Below are 16,186 nucleotides of genomic sequence, written 5' to 3'. Positions count from 1 at the left end.
GTTTAAAAAAATCAAATTGTTCCTACGAAATTTTCATTTTTTTTTTTTTTTTTTTTTGCAATCTAGTTTTAAAACGACTTATTATTTATGTCATAAAAATATCAGACCTGATGAACTCACTAAACCTTGCTGCACTTACGGTCTGGCAGAAGCCTCAGCAAAGACCTTTCTCTTTCCTTTCCCACTGCCTCTTGCTCTAACTGTGAAACTGTGAATCAACGAAGAGCTTATTTTGGAGACTGAGACGTGTGGTCTTCTCCGAGCTAAAAGGCTGGTAAACAGGCATATAATAACCAAACCCGCAAGCCTTTCCTTACATAGATCAAAACACATGGAATTCCTTGCTAAATATACTGTGTTTAGTGTTAGTTCAGATCTCAATATAAGTGGTGCAAGGAGAGCCTCCGTATAATCCGGATTTAGAACGAGATCTAATGAAAGTCAACAGCATCGGCCTCTGAGGAAACTGGGTAGCCGTCGGGCTATAAGCTAAGGGCTCCTTTTACAAAGGTGCGCTAGCGTTTTTGCACCGGATCAGCGCGCGCTAGCCGAAAAATTAAAAGGAGACGGCAGCGGAATAGAATCTGCAATCGTTTGTTCATAACCATTTGCCCGTTGAATTAGAAGTTGATCCAACTGTTTTTCCATTGACAGTCTGGCTTCCATGGATCGAAACACGTGGGATTCCTTGCTAAATAGATTTGCCCACTCTTTTACTAAGGGGCGCTAACCGATTAGTCTATGGACGCGTTAGTGTTTAGCGTGTGCTAATTTGATTAGTGCACGCTAATCGGTTAGCGCACCTTAGTAAAAGAGGGCCTCAGAGGCAACGCACCTACGCCGCCTACTCTCGCCAGATGCTGCTTGGTGTATATGTTCATTATCATGTCTAATTCGTAAATTATGTTTCTGTCCTGTCTCGATTATATCGTGGATGTACTTTGCAGCCCGTTCTGGGCTCCTTTGGGAGGACGGGCTAAATAATTGACTATATAAATAAATTAAAATAAATAATAGACCGGACTGTTCCTTCTACTCAGCTCCTCATAACTCTTTTTCTGGTCCACTTTGGGGAAAAAAAAAAGAAAAAAGCACGGCAAAATCAAATTGCCCGGGTTAAATACAGACTTAAAAACAAAACCGTGGTCCATCTATATCAGTGGTCTCAAACACGAGGCCCGGGGGCCACATGCGGCCCGCCAGGTACTATTTTGAGGCCCTCGGTATGTTCATCATAATCACAAAAGTAAAACAAAACAGTTTCTTGATCATATATCTCTTTAGCTATAAATTACAATATTATTATTAAGACTTAGCCAAAAGGAAAGATTTATAAACTATACAGAGTTTGACCTCATGCAAAATTGTCATTTCTTTAATAAGACATTAACTATTTTTTTTTCTGAGGCCCTCCAAGCACCTACAAATCCAAAATGTGGCCCTGCAAAGGGTTTGAGTTTGAGACCACTGATCTATATAGTCAGAAGGGGATTTTTGCTAAGGGAAGAGGAGGAGGGTCTTCCACTTGACAGGGAAGTATCTATCTAATGAGTAATGTGACACTGAGGTGCCAGTTCTTGGGTAGAGGGATGACAGTAAACAGACACACGCTTTGAACTTATGGGTTTTATCGTATGTCCTGCTGTGACCACGGAAAAACAACATACTATAGTGGAGTTCTTCCCTGTTAACCCAAAACACAAACTAACCATGGAAACAACCAGTGAAAGCCCCCTGTATTACGGTTTAACTGGAAACTTAACAGCTAGTCAGATATTTCCATTATAACAAAACAACTACAAACTATCCAAACACAGCACTAAGACTCATCTATTTATTTATTTATTTATTCGATTTTTTTTAGCCCGTCCTCCCAAAAGAGCCCAGAACGGGTTACAAAGAATATATTGGTGCATTAAAATTATAAGTAAAATAGGTACTTAGAAATTCCCTTACTGTCCCGAAGGCTCACAATCTAACTAAAGTACCTGGAAAAATGACAATTAGTAGAGTAATAAAGAAAGAAAATAGAGATAGAGGAGAAAAATAAGAAAATAAACATACTAATAAGATTACAATGATCTAAAGGAATTTGAAAAAAAAGAGGGGAGATAAGAATAGGTGCAGAGGGAGAACCGTTGAAGCAATAGAATTCTGGGGAAATTTAAATGAAATTTGAATGATAAAATAAAACAAAATAAGTGGTAAAACAATAAGTGAGATTAAAAAATATATCATAAACTAAAAAGAATTGAAAATAAAATCAAAACAGTCAAAACTGAAGTCCAGCTTGAACGGGCCCCCGAGCCAACCGTTGGTCCGATGGCCGGACTGCAGCCCTCCTCCGTCGGCTCTCCCCTCATTGAAGAAACATGATCACATTACAGAAGCATATCTCCAATCGCACTGGCTTCCGATCCCAGCAAGAATACAATTTAAATTCTACTGCCTACTATTTAAGACTTTATACGGAGACAGTCCAAACTACCTGAATAACCGCCTCATCCACAACACCGCAACCAGACATAGGAAAACTCACACCCCATTCTCATACTCCCCAATTAAGGAGGTCAAATGGAAAAAACTATATGATGGCCTCCTGGCCACTCAAGCAGCCAAACTAGACAACCAAATCGCCAATCTACTGACGGCATCCCTCAACTACAAGACTTTTAGAAAAGAAGTAAAGACCATACTCTTCAAGAAAACTCTGAAAAAAGAAATAATAGCGCAAGTCTCAAACTCCACCTCTCACTAAAGCCAACTACCCCAAACAAATAACCTTACCCATTTCTCACTCTTTTTGAAAATGACCAATTTTTTGGGGGTAAGTTCTTGTTGTAATACATCTAGGATAATTCTTTTGTAATCCGCCTTGAACTGCAAGGTAATGGCGGAATAGAAATCCCTAATGTAATGTAATTATTGCCCAACAAGGAGTTAAAAATGTGTACTTACTTTATAAGGCAAGGAATGTATCATACTTATGGTAAAAAAAAAAAAAAAACAACAACAACCCACCATGGATTTTTGGGATCAGAAAGTGCCATTTAAACAGGGTTTCGACTTGGTCCCAGGTAATGCTGTGACACCGCTGTCTCTAGTACTGAAAGAGCCACTTCTTAGTCATATTATTGTCCCAGAATATTTTTGTATCTATATTGTCCTGAGTCTGAGTGGACTATTTTTCAGTCTCATTATGTCCTTGTATGTCTGATGGCATTTATCTTAAGAACATAAGAATAGCCTTACTGGGTCAGACCAATGGTCCATCAAGCCCACTATCCCATTCTCACGGGGACCAATCCAGGTCCCTGGTACCTGGCCAAAACCCAAAGAGTAGCAACATTCTATACAGAATCTCAAAGAATAGCAAGATTCCGGAATCCCAGAGAGTAACAAGATTCTAGAATCCCAAAGAGTAGCAACATTCTATGCTACCGATCCAGGGCAAGCAGAGGCTTCCCCCATGTCTTAATAACAGACTATGGACTTTTCCTCCAGGAATTTGTCCAAACCTTTCTTAAAACCAGCTACGCTATCTGCTTTTTCCCTGCAGTTTCATCTTCCTTGAACCTTGTTCCACAGCACAGCTGAAATGCCAAGTCAGAGATCCCGGAAACAGTGCTGGCACACTGGCATGCAAATGGTCTTCTGAAGTCTCTCTGTGGTGCTGAATATAAATTTATGTATTATTTAAGTATTTAAGCTATTTATTATCTGCCTAAAACCTAGACGGCTTACAATAAAATCTTCCAAAGTCAAAAAAGCATAAACAAATAAACATGTATGTATTCTATATACTAAATTCTAAATACAGTAACTCCACTTTTCATGCAAAAGCCTGGACAGGAGAGGCTCCTCCCAGTTAAGTCACACTGGCTGGCACATGTAAACCGTTCTGAGCTCTCCTGGGAGAATGGTATAGAAAATTGATTAAATAAATTAATTTAACTGTGGGACATCAATATTAGGCTTTTGGTAGAAGTGAATCGCTTGTTTACTCTTTCCAAAAATACAAAGATTAGGAGTCATTCGATGAAGCTTCTAAGTAATAAATTTAAAACAAATTGGAGAAAATATTTCTTCACTTGGGGTGTAATTAAGCTCTGAAATCTGTTGCCAGAGAATGTAGTAAAAGCAGTTAGCTTGCAGTAGCAGGGTTTAAAAAAAGATTTGAATAATTTCCTGAAAGTCTGTTTTTAAGATGGATTTAGGATGAGCAGCATAAAATCTGTTTTACTCCTATGGGATCTTGCCAAGTACTTGCGCCCTGGATTGGAAGCAGGATACTGGGCTTGATGGACACTTGCTCCCTCTTTTACTAAACGAAACTTCTCTGGCTCGGTCCAAAACTAGAACAGTTGCCCACCCTCTTCGCACTGCCCTCTGGTGCCACGCTGCAGTTTGAGTTCTCAAGCAAAGTTCTAGGCATCACCATCGACTCTTCTCTTTCCTTCAACGACCACCTCAACTCCCTGGTAAAATCATGCTTTTTCAGCCTCCACATGCTGAGGAAAGTGAGATCCTGCTTCCGCCAACAACATTTTGCCGCCCTTGTTCAATCCATCATCCTTTCCAAACTAGATTACTGTAATTCCATCTACCTAAGTCTAACCACAAAGAGTCTTCATAGACTTCAACTAATCTAATATAATCTAATCTAATCCTTAGGTTTGTATACCGTATCATCTCCACGTTCGTAGAGCTCGGCGCGGTTTACAGTAGATGAAATAGGAAGGAACTACAACAAAAGGTTAGAGGAAAAGTATGAAGAATATTTAGAGGACTTGGGATGCCAGATATGAAGAGTTTTTGAGGACTTGGGATACCAAGGTTGGAGAGAGGCTTAAATTTTTGAGAAAAGCCAGGTTTTTAGATGTTTGCGGAAAACTTGGAGAGAGCTCAAGTTCCGAAGAGAGGAGGTAAGGTTGTTCCAGAGCTCAGTGATTTTGAAGGGGAGGGAGGTCCCAAGCTTTCCTGTATGGGAAATGCCTTTTAGCGAGGGGAAGGATAGTTTTAATTTGTGGGAGGGTCTGGTGATATTAGGGTTTGAGGAATTCCAAGAAAGAGGGATAAAGGGAGGGAGGATACCGGGTAGGATTTTGAAAGCTAAACAGGCGCATTTAAAGTGGACCCTGGCGATTATCAGAAGCCAGTGAAACTTGGACAGGAGCGGGGAGACATGGTCAAATTTACTTTTAGCGAAGATGAGCTTGGCCGCGGCATTCTGAATCCGCTGAAGTCTGTGAAGGTTTTTTCTAGTTAGGCTTAAGTAGATAGAGTTACAATAGTCCTGTCTGGAAAGGATGATGGATTGGACAAGGAGGGTAAAATGTTTTTGATGGAAGCAGGAACTAACTTTCCTCAGCATGTGAAGGCTGAAAACGCATTTTTTTTTTACCAAGGATTAGAGGTGGTCATTGAAGGACAATGTGGAATAGGAGTGTGTGGCGCAGTGGTTGAAGCTACAGCTTCAGCACCCTGGGGTTGTGGGTTCAAACCCCGTGCTGCTCCTTGTGACCCTGGGCAAGTCACTTAATCCTCCAGAGCCCCAGGTACATTAGATAGATTGTGAGCCCACCGGGACAGGTACCTGATTGTAATACCGCTTAGATAACCTTGATTGGCGGTTTATAAAATCCTAATAAACTTGGAATCGATGAGGTCAGGCTGGCGCTAACTAATTCAGAACACTGCGGCCAAGTTGATCTTCGCAAAATGTAAATTTGACCATTGTCTCCCCACTTTTGTCCAAACTCCACTGGCTCCCAATCAATGTTCCTGTCTAGCTTTTAAAATCCTCCCTCCTCTAATCCCTCTATCTTGGAACTCCCCAAGTCCCAACAACACCAGGCCCACCCAAAATAATAATAATAATAATTTTATTTCTTATATACCGCTGTACCGTGAGGTTCTAAGCGGTTTACAGTAGAAACAGAAGAAATGCAATTAAGTAAGATTAATTAAGATGAAGAGAAAGTACTTAGAGTTCCCTGACTGTCCCAAAGGCTCACATTCTTGCTAAAGTACTTGAGAAAAATAAATTAGTTAGGTTATAAACATAGAGTAGAAGAAGGTAGGAAAACAGTTCATAGGAAAATTAATTTTGAATACATTATACAGGATGTATTTTTTTATTTATTTATTTTTTTTCAAATACGATATAAGGGAGGGATTTAACATAATAAACATAATAACATATATATAATAATAATATATAACACTTATTGTCATTTTGAAAATGAATAAAGAGTTAAACTTGGGAATATAAAGAGGAGATATAAAGAGAAGAATTTAGGTAGATTGTATATGCTTAGTGAATAGATGAGTTTTGATTTCTTTTTGGAAGGCTTAGATGTTGTAATCAGCAATTTAGAGATAAAAGTGTGTCGGTTTAAGCAAATATTACATTACATTACATTATTAGTGATTTCTGTTTCGCCTATGCCTTGTTGTTCAAGGCGGATTACAAATTATAGGAGATTTGGACATTACCAAAAGAATTGCGTAATAACGATTATCTAGATAAAAACTTAAACTTTCCTTCCCCTCACTAAAAGGTATTTTCTATTGGGAAAATCTCTCTTCTTCGGAATCACAGGGCTTTGGAATAACCTTACTACCCCATTACGGAATCCGGGCTCCTTCCAACTATTCCGTAAGCACCTGAAAACCAGTCTTTTCACAAAAACGTAACGCTCTCCTCCCCTCCCTATATTCAAACCATCAAACTCAATGTGTTATTCTTTTCCTTTATTAAGCTCTCGTAAACCATGCCGAGCTCTATATTTATGGAGAGGATGCGGTATATAAACTTAAGGTTTAGTTTAGTGCTATTCGAATTAGCGTGCATTAAATGCTAACACGTCCATAGATTAACATGCACACATCAACGTTTAGCGCATGATAATTGGTTATCGCACTTTAGTACAAGAGGGCCTAGGCGGCACATACTGGAGCAGGACTCGATTATCCACTCCTACCCTTGATGAGACCATCTTCAAGCACCAGCCTGACCTCATGCACAGCTTTCTTGAAAGTCGTCCCTTAATTTCGAACCTCGGTTCCTCTCTCTCTCTCCTATCTACATGCTCCTTCTATACTTACTTGCTGTCTGTTAAAATGTTTTATCACGCATTGCATTGACCTTGTAATGCAACGCACTTTGTATTGCAATCTGAATATTGTTTAACTGCTGTGATTATCTATTGCTTATGTTTGACTTACTCTTGCTGTTCACCACTTTGACTGAACTCCTTCAAAAAGGTGGTAAACACAGACAGTCCCCGAGTTACAGACGCCCAACTTAAGCATGACTTTTACTTAAGAACACGGTTGCAGCTTCATTTGATTTCACTGAGCAGTATTTCCAGTGGCATAGACTCGTCCTTACGCTTCTGGATCAGATTCAGGAATGACGCTTGGCCACATAAAGAGCAGTGTGTGGTTGTGCTTGCTGTACCTTAGAGGGAACACTGGAAGGGACAGTTGGCCCTTTTGTCAGCTGGGAGCAGAGGGAAGCAACAAGAATCTTAAAATCTACAAATTCTGAGTTACATACAAATCTGACTTAGGAACAGTTTTAAAAACATAACTTGTTCTTAACCTGGGGACTGCCTGTAAAGGAATAATCAAGCCATTATGACATCACTGATGAAGTTGGCTCTTAGGCTTTGGTGGAATGAGGCATTATGACATCACAATACAAGCTCTGGAATGTTGCTATTCCTTGGAATCTTGCCAGGCACTTACTTGTAACCTGGGTTGGCCACTGTTGTAAACAGGATACCGGGCTTGAGGGACCTTTGATCTGTCCCAGTATGGCAACTCTTATGTTCTAATGTGAGTCAAGTTACCGACACCTGACTTAAGTACGACTCGTACTTAAGAACGTGGTTGCGGCTTCATTTGATTTCCAGTGACATAGACTCGTCCTTACAGCTCTCCTGGATCAGATTCAGGAATGATGCGTGGCCCCATTAAGAACAGTGTGTGGCTGTGCATGCTGTACCTTAGAGGGAACACTGGAAGGGACAGTTGGCCCTTTTGTCATCTGGGAGCGGAGGGAAGAAGCAAGAATCTTAAATTCTACAAGTTCTGACTTACATACAAATCCGACTTAAGAACAGCTTTAAAAACGTAACTCGTTCTTAACCCGGGGACTACCTGTAAATCCTAATTAATAAATAAATAAATACTTATGTTTTTATATTCTTATAACAGAATCTGGCCACCCAGATGCCTTTATAGACTAGGCTTTTATCGTGTGTCCTCAGGGTATGTACATGGACGTACCCAGAATTGCCCCATAAGGGCCTAAGTCGTCAAAGCCCTTTTCCGCAGACATGGAATGGCAAATAAGCCTTTGGTGACATGACTCAGGGATCGGAGCACAACCGGAATTAGCTCGGACTTGCTTTCCGCCTCTCACTTTGGCAGGACCGTGTAGAGGGAAATTTTCGAGATGCCATAGGCAGACTCAAAGTCTGCAGGGCTTTTTCCCTGAGGGCTTTGCACCAGTTCTCGTGTTTGCAGATTACCAGGGCCTTAGTTAGCATGCATGCTAAAAAATTAGCACCTGGTACGAGGAAGGCGCTAAATTTTAAGTCCCAGCAGATGTGTGCTAAATAGAACCCGAAGAAGGGCATGCCATGCTATTTTGCATGCACTCACTAAAGTCTAATTTGGATTTGATTGTCTTCCATTTACATAGGTGCGGGCTAGCTTTAGTTTGGGATCCACTAACATCAGCAAGGACTGCTTTAATGTGCAGATCTTGTAGGAAGTCTAAGGGCTCCTTTTACGAAGGCGCTCTAGGGTTTTTAGCGCATGCACAAAATTTCCGCATGCTATAGCGCGCGGTAGCTGAAAATCTACTGTCTCCTAAAAAGGAGGCGGTAGCGCCTAGTGCGCTCAGGAATTTAATGCGCACTATTGCAGGCGTTAAGGCCCTGGTGCACCTTTGTAAAAGGAGCCCCAAGTATGATAAAGAAGGGAATCACGAGTAGGTCGGAGGACGTCATAATGCCGCTTTACAGAGCAAGGGTCAGACCACACTTGGAATACTGTGTCCAACACTGGTCTCCCTACCTAAAGAAGGACATAACCCTGCTGGAGAGAGTGCAGAGGCGAGTCATGAAGCTAGTAAAAAGTATCGAGAATTTGAGCTACAAAGAACGCCTCGGAAAACTGGGACTGTTCACCCTCGAGAAGAGAAGACTGCGAGGGGATATGATAGAGACTTTCAAAATACTAAAAGGATTCGACAAAATAGAGTAAGAAACATCGTTATTCACATTGTCAAATGTGACTCGGACAAGAGGTCATGGACTGAAACTGAGGGGCGGCAGACTCAGGACTAATGTCAGGAAGTTCTGCTTCACACAGCGAATGGTGGACGCTTGGAATGCTCTCCCGGAGGAGGTCGTGACGGAGACCACTATTCCGGGATTCAAGGGCAAGTTGGATGCACACCTTCTTGCAAAACACATTGAGGGATACGGTTGAACAAGGTCTTCAGCAGGGAACACCTGGATTGGCCTCCGCGAGTGCGGGTCGCCGGACTGGATGGACCTAAGGTCTGATCCGGTGAAGGCATTTCTTATGTTCTTATGTATCTTTATTCATTTTACATGAAAAAAAAGAGAAAAGAAAACAATTACAAACCTTTAATGGAGAACAGTGAATCTACGACAGTGTGGATATTCAGGAATTACGACGAACATGAGATGATCATATTGACCGTTTAACTTTAGATTAAAAAAACCAAACAATCAGATTTCTTAGCAATATGTATTTCAAAGCTATAGGTTGTACATACTAAGGGCTCCTTTTACTAAGGCAGGAAATTACCGCGTGCTACACCACACGCTACGCTTCTAGAACTAACGCCAGCTCAATGAGCTATTCCACGCGTTAAAGCCCTAGCGCACCTTAGTAAAAGGAGCCCTAAGTTCCACCACTGATTCTAATGTAGTTTTGTTCGATCTTTCCATGAGCTCAATATCATTTTAACGGGAAGGAGAGTAGAGAATCCAAAAGAGAGCCAACATGCTGCTGTTTTAAAGTAAACAGAACGCAGAATGACATATTGGTAAACAACGTTTGGCATGGCTAGCACTGTTCTATAAATGGCAATCAACCCGGAGTCCATAGTCTGTTATTGAGAAAAACACGGGGAAGCCATGGATCGGTAGCATGGAATGTTGCTACTCTTTAGGGTTCTAGACTCTTGTTACTTTTGGGATTCCGGAATCTTGTTATTCTTTGAGATTCTGTATGGAATGTTGTTACTCTTTGGGATTCTAGAATCTTGTTACTCTCTGGGATTCTGGAATCTTGCTATTCTTTGAGATTCTGTATGGAATGTTGTTACTCTTTGGGATTCTAGAATCTTGTTACTCTCTGGGATTCTGGAATCTTGCTATTCTTTGAGATTCTGTATGGAATGTTGTTATCTTTGGGATTCTAGAATCTTGTTACTCTCTGGGATTCTGGAATCTTGCTATTCTTTGAGATTCTGTATGGAATGTTGTTACTCTTTGGGATTCTAGAATCTTGTTACTGTCTGGGATTCTGGAATCTTGTTATTCTTTGAGATTCTATATGGAATGTTGCAACTCTTTGGGATTCTAGAATTTTCTTACTCTCTAGGATTCCGGAATCTTGTTATTCTTTGAGATTCTGTATGGAATGTTGTTACTCTTTGGGATTCTAGAATCTTGTTACTGTCTGGGATTCTGGAATCTTGCTATTCTTTGAGATTCTATATGGAATGTTGCAACTCTTTGGGATTCTAGAATTTTGTTACTCTCTAGGATTCCGGAATCTTGTTATTCTTTGAGATTCTGTATAGAATGTTGTTACTCTTTGGGTTTTGGCCAGGTACTAGTCCCAACGTCTGGGAAGCTGCATTATTCCATCCAAGACACAGTTTTTGTTCAATTGCTGAATGGCTCGGGTACCGGCGGAAGAAAGCTCTTCCAGAGATGCAAAATGATGTCCACGCATAGGTTGTTTCAATATGTCTGGACTGTAGGGAGCATTAGGTAACACCTCCCAGCCGTATTTGCGTAGTTCTTCAATGATGACATTCCCTATTTGCGGGCGAACGTTGTCGTGAAGAATGAGTGGCCCAGCCAAGAGCAACGGAGTTGAGTTTTGTGAAATTTTCTGCACATTTTTTGCAAAAAATCACGATAATACACTGCTGTAACACTTCTTCCACATGGAACTTTGTCTGTAATGATGACGCCTTCATGATCATAAGCAAAAATCATCATTTGTTTGTCTTTTGATTGAGCTCATCGAAATTTTTTAGGTCGTGGGGAAGATGGAGCTCTTCACTCATCATTGAAAAACTACGCGAATACGGCTGGGAGGTGTTACCTCATGCTCCCTACAGTCCAGACATGTTGAGACAACCTATGCGTGGACATCGTTTTGCATCTCTGGAAGAGATTTCTTCCGCCGGTACCTGAGCCATTCGGCAACTGAAAAAAACAGTGTCTTGGATGGAATAATGAAGCTTCCCGGACATTGGGACTCGATCATTGCAAAGCAGGGAGACTATATTGAAGGACTGTATAGAAATACTTGAAAAAAAATAGACATGTAAATTAAAAAAAAAAAAAAAAAATAGTGTGCATTATTTATGAAATGACCCTCATACAAGCATGACTAACCTAGTATGACACGTGGCATGATATAACCTAGCATGGTAGGCATGGCATGGCAAACATTGTGTAAAACTTTCCACTTTTGAATCCAACTGCGATTTACAAAACTGGACTAAGCCAACCCATTCTTCTAATTTATTGAGAAATTAGGTGACCTTCAGATGCAGGACTGAGGGCTTTTCAAGAGTGGTTTACAACACTGTTTCTCAACTTCTTCAAGCCATGTACCCCTAAGTCTAACAAATATCAACCGAGTACACCTGCCCAAGCTCTGCCCCAGACCCACCCAGGCTCCACCCCAAACCCACCCAAACTCCAACCCAGTGGAGGAGGCGGGCAGGAAGGAGGGATCCCGGCAGCAGCTTTGATGGAGGGTGAAGGGCAGGAAGGAGGGATCCCTGGTGGTGGTGGGCGGGCAGGCAATATCCTTGGCAGCGACCAGTGCCGAGTACCCCCAGTAAGCGGCTCGCGTATCCCGTGTACCCAAGTGTTGAAAAACACTGGTTTACAACACTGTGGTTAAGAAATATATGTATATATTTACAAGCCTACCTCATATTCCAAATGTAAACATCTCTTCAATAACTTTTTTAAATGTTGCAGGGTCTGCAGTCAACCTCACTTTCAAAGCAAGCTGGTTCCGGACCGTTGGACCTTCAATTGAAAACACGCCCTTATAGTTTTCTTCAAAATGAACTTTTCATAAAGCTGGAATATCCAAATTGTGATCTTAATGCAAAATTTGGCGCATATATTTATAGTACTGTAGATAATTAATATGCAAATTCCCTTTTCAATGCCTTATATTAAAAAAAAAGAAAAATAATTTTAAATATTAATCCTTTTGCCAGTTAACAATCAGGGCAGTTGTTTCAACACTGGTGTGATATATTGGAAACGCAAAAGATCTGTAGTATTTTGATTAACCAGCAAAGTTTGTATCTTAGCTACTGGTAGAAAGTGATCAGATAGAAAGTGATTAGCTTGTTTAGAGATCCTTTTATTAAGTGGTGTTAGAGCATTTTACCAAGGGCCGCCGAGGTAACTGCTCCTACACTCATTGAATTCCATGAGCGTTGGAGGCCTTGTCTCATCAGGCCCATGTTAAAATGCTCTAACGCCACTTAGCAAAAGCCAGCGTTTATTTAGTATTTCACATTCTGCCAATAAGCACCAGAATCCATGGTATACTAGGGAAAAATTAAGAGCATAAGAATAGCCTTACTGGGTCAAACCAATGGTCCATCAAGTCCAGTAGCCCGTTCTCACGGTGGCCAATCCAGGTCACTAGTACTTGGCCAAAACTCAAAGAGTAGCAATATTCCATGCTACCGATCCAGAGCAAGCAGTGGTTTCCCCCATGTCTTTCTCAAGAACAGACTATGGACTTTTCCTCCATGAATTTGTCCAAAACTTTCTTAAAACCAGCTACACTATCCACTTTACCGCAACCTCTGGCAACGCATTCCAGAGCTTTAACTATTCTCTGAGTGAAAAAATATTTCCTCCTATTGGTTTTAAAAGTATTTCCCTGCAGTTTCATCGACTGTCCCCTAGTCGTTGTAATTTTTGACAGTGAAAAATCGTTCCACTTGTACCCGTTCTACTCCACTCAGGACTTTGTAGACTTCAATCATGTTTCAAGTTTATTAGGTATCTATCAAGGTTATCTAAGCAGTTTTTCAATCAAGTACTGAAGCATTTTCCCTGTCTATCCCGGTGGGCTCATAATCTATCTAACGTACTTGGGACTATGGAGGACTCCTTTCAGCCACCTCTTTTTCAAAGCTGAAGAACCCTAACCTTTTTAGTCTTTCCTCGTATGAGAGGAGTTCCATCCCCTTCATCATCTTGGTCGCTCTTCTTTGAACCTTTTCTTGTGCTGCTTTATCTTTCTTGAGATAAGGAGACTAGAATTGAACGCAATACTCCAGATGAGGTCGCATCATGGAGCGATACCATCCCTTTTTAAAAATAATTATTAAAAAATTAGCTGCCAAGTGTTGTGTTTTAGCATCTAATTTTCGTCTAACTTTTCATCCAAGTCAAAAACGCCTAGAACAAGCCCTGTTGGACGTGGGAGAGTTCTGCAAAGTGATGGACTGAACATCCAGACATGCCACCTAAATAGTGGGGTACCTTACAGGGCACTGCTGTGAACTTCAAAAAAAGGGTTCCATGTCTTTTCCTCACTATAGCTCCCTTATAGGTCATGGTGAGCCCCCCAAACCACCTCCAGAATCCCCTAGACCCACTTATCTACCACCCTTGCCAGTAAAAAAGGGTTTGTGGGTGTATAGGGCAGTGCACATGTTTATGTATCAATGCAGTGATCACAGGGGCTTATGGGCATGGGTCCTCCTCTCCATGCCCTAATGCACCGCCAAGACGGCCTAAGCCGCTTCTGTGCTGGACGACTAGGCTTTCCTATGCCAGATTGCCAGGTGATGATGGTCTGGAGGCTGAATTTTAAAGGTGTGATTAATATTTTTATGGCGGTGGGGGGGTCGGTGATCACTGTGGTCGTGTGTGGAGGTCTGTTTTATGTGTTTGAAGTGCTTATCTGGTGATTTTAGGTGGTCTAAGTCACAACGTCCAAGTTCCGTCGATCCTGTGCTGTATAACTTTTGGTTATACATGCTGTACGACTAAGTCTAAGCCGGCCCACCTTCCGCCCTCAACACTCCTCCCGAAATGCCCCGTATAGCTTTGGTCGTTCAGCGGTACTATGAAGGCCTAGGTCATTTAGAAATACGTCCAAAACCCGTTTTTATTATCGGCACTTGGACTTATTTGGGAAATGTTCATCCAAGTGCCGACTTAGGCCGGTTTTTGGACATTTTTCTCTTTCGATTATGAGCGCCAAAGTGTTTAGTAAACAGAATAGTTTTCAAAACCTTATGAAAAAAAGAAAGGGAACCAGAACTTCTCAGGAAAGGTGTAAGATCATTCCAAAGTTGTGTGAACTTGAAGGACAGAGAGAGGCCAATGGGACATGGTATTTAGAGAGTTTAGTAGGTTGTAACAGGAGCTGAATTATTGTTCAATTCCTTCTTTCAGAGCTTGGTCCCCTCTGGCTATATTTCCTACCTATTTTTACAACTCAAACACTTCTGTGGGTTTGATGGACCTTTAGTCTGTCCCAGCATGGCAATGCTTATGTTTTTACGTTCTTATATCCAGTGATATCATCAATATGGCTCATGTCTCTCATCCAATTCCCTACTCTGCCATAAGGAACAGATCACCTACCAAGTTGCCGCAAGACTGTTTGTTATTGTACATCATTTAATTCATTCTGAAAATAAACAGCTTTCTGATAAATCAGAGCAGCCTCAGTGCCCTATGACCTCTCAGTCTGAAGACAACCCTTGATAATCTGATGTAAAATGTAATGGCAACCTCCTTGATTTCCCCCTTCCCTCCTCCCCATTCTCATCGCTGCACCCATTAAGAGTTCAGCTATACAAAAAAAAAACCTAACTCAATAAATTAACTGTTTCAGTGGAGATTTGCTGCACTATCTCACCAACCAAGATGCCTCCCAGTTGTGAAGTCAACATAGAGACCTAGATAGGCCAGGGGACTTACCAACAATGTGAGATTACTTGCCATCTTCCAAAAGAACTTGAGCTCAATAACCAAACAAAGACCTCGCTCCATGGGCGTGCTCCAGAGGCAGCATTTTTCAGCCCTCAAGGGAGGGAAGTCTTGGCCCTTCACTCAACAGCAACACCTGGCACCCAGATTCAAGGACCACAAAAAGCAGATCCTGAAAGGAACATTCCTCCGAGTTCTCCGACGAAAGACTGATGCCATGACGAGCAACTTAAATTGAAAGGGAAAGATATAAAACGGATGAGTTGCAAATGAAAGTTCAGGGAACCAGTTTCCAACCCGGTTTTGGATGAGTTGAAAAAAATATAGGAAGAGAACGAGCAAACTACCAGGGCAGAATATGCAAAAGAGTAAGTATATTAGAGATCTATAGTTCTCGTAGGCTTCCACAACTAAACATTGATGTTGATAATTAATTGGATGATATTCAGTTGAAAGCACTTCATTGGGTGCCAATTCATCTTAGAATTACATTTAAGTGTGCTAGTATAATTTTCAAAATTATACATGGTATCTTTACATCGTTAGTAGCTCTCACATTTAATTCCTTACGACCTATAAGATCAAGATTGTCTCAAATGCTTAAACTCTCATTCCTTTCATTTAATGGTGTTAAAACTATGGGATATATCTCTCGATCTTTTGTTTACATTTTTTGTGATTATTTGGAACGAATTCCCTTACGAGATTAGATCACTTATCTCTCTTCATCTATTTAGGAAATCCCTGAAAACTTATCTTTTCCAACAGGCTTTAGATCAGGGGTGTCCAACCTGCTACCCCGTGAAGAATTTTGGGTGGCCCCGGTCGAGGGCGATGCAGTGTTTTCCTCTGCTGCCCCCGGGTGTTTACCGTCTTGCCGATTTCCTCCTCTGTCTTGCTGCAGC

The 16,186-nt window shown here is 41.2% G+C and overlaps 1 long non-coding RNA gene across 1 annotated transcript in view; it reads right to left on the bottom strand.

Moving 5' to 3' along the window:
- Positions 1 to 15,436, bottom strand: part of LOC117368160 — a 51,563-nt gene extending 36,127 nt beyond the window's left edge. Inside the window, exons 1-2 of the long non-coding RNA XR_004540912.1 lie at positions 15,273 to 15,436; positions 12,234 to 12,335 (exon numbers count right to left, since the gene is read on the bottom strand). This is a non-coding gene — a long non-coding RNA (uncharacterized LOC117368160). The remainder of the gene's footprint in view (positions 1 to 12,233; positions 12,336 to 15,272) is intronic.
- Positions 15,437 to 16,186: the final 750 nt, after the last annotated feature.

Source organism: Geotrypetes seraphini, chromosome 10 (genome assembly GCF_902459505.1).
Source record: "Geotrypetes seraphini chromosome 10, aGeoSer1.1, whole genome shotgun sequence".
In the NCBI taxonomy this organism is placed as follows: domain Eukaryota; kingdom Metazoa; phylum Chordata; class Amphibia; order Gymnophiona; family Dermophiidae; genus Geotrypetes; species Geotrypetes seraphini.
This window is presented reverse-complemented; position numbering and strand designations above follow the sequence as displayed.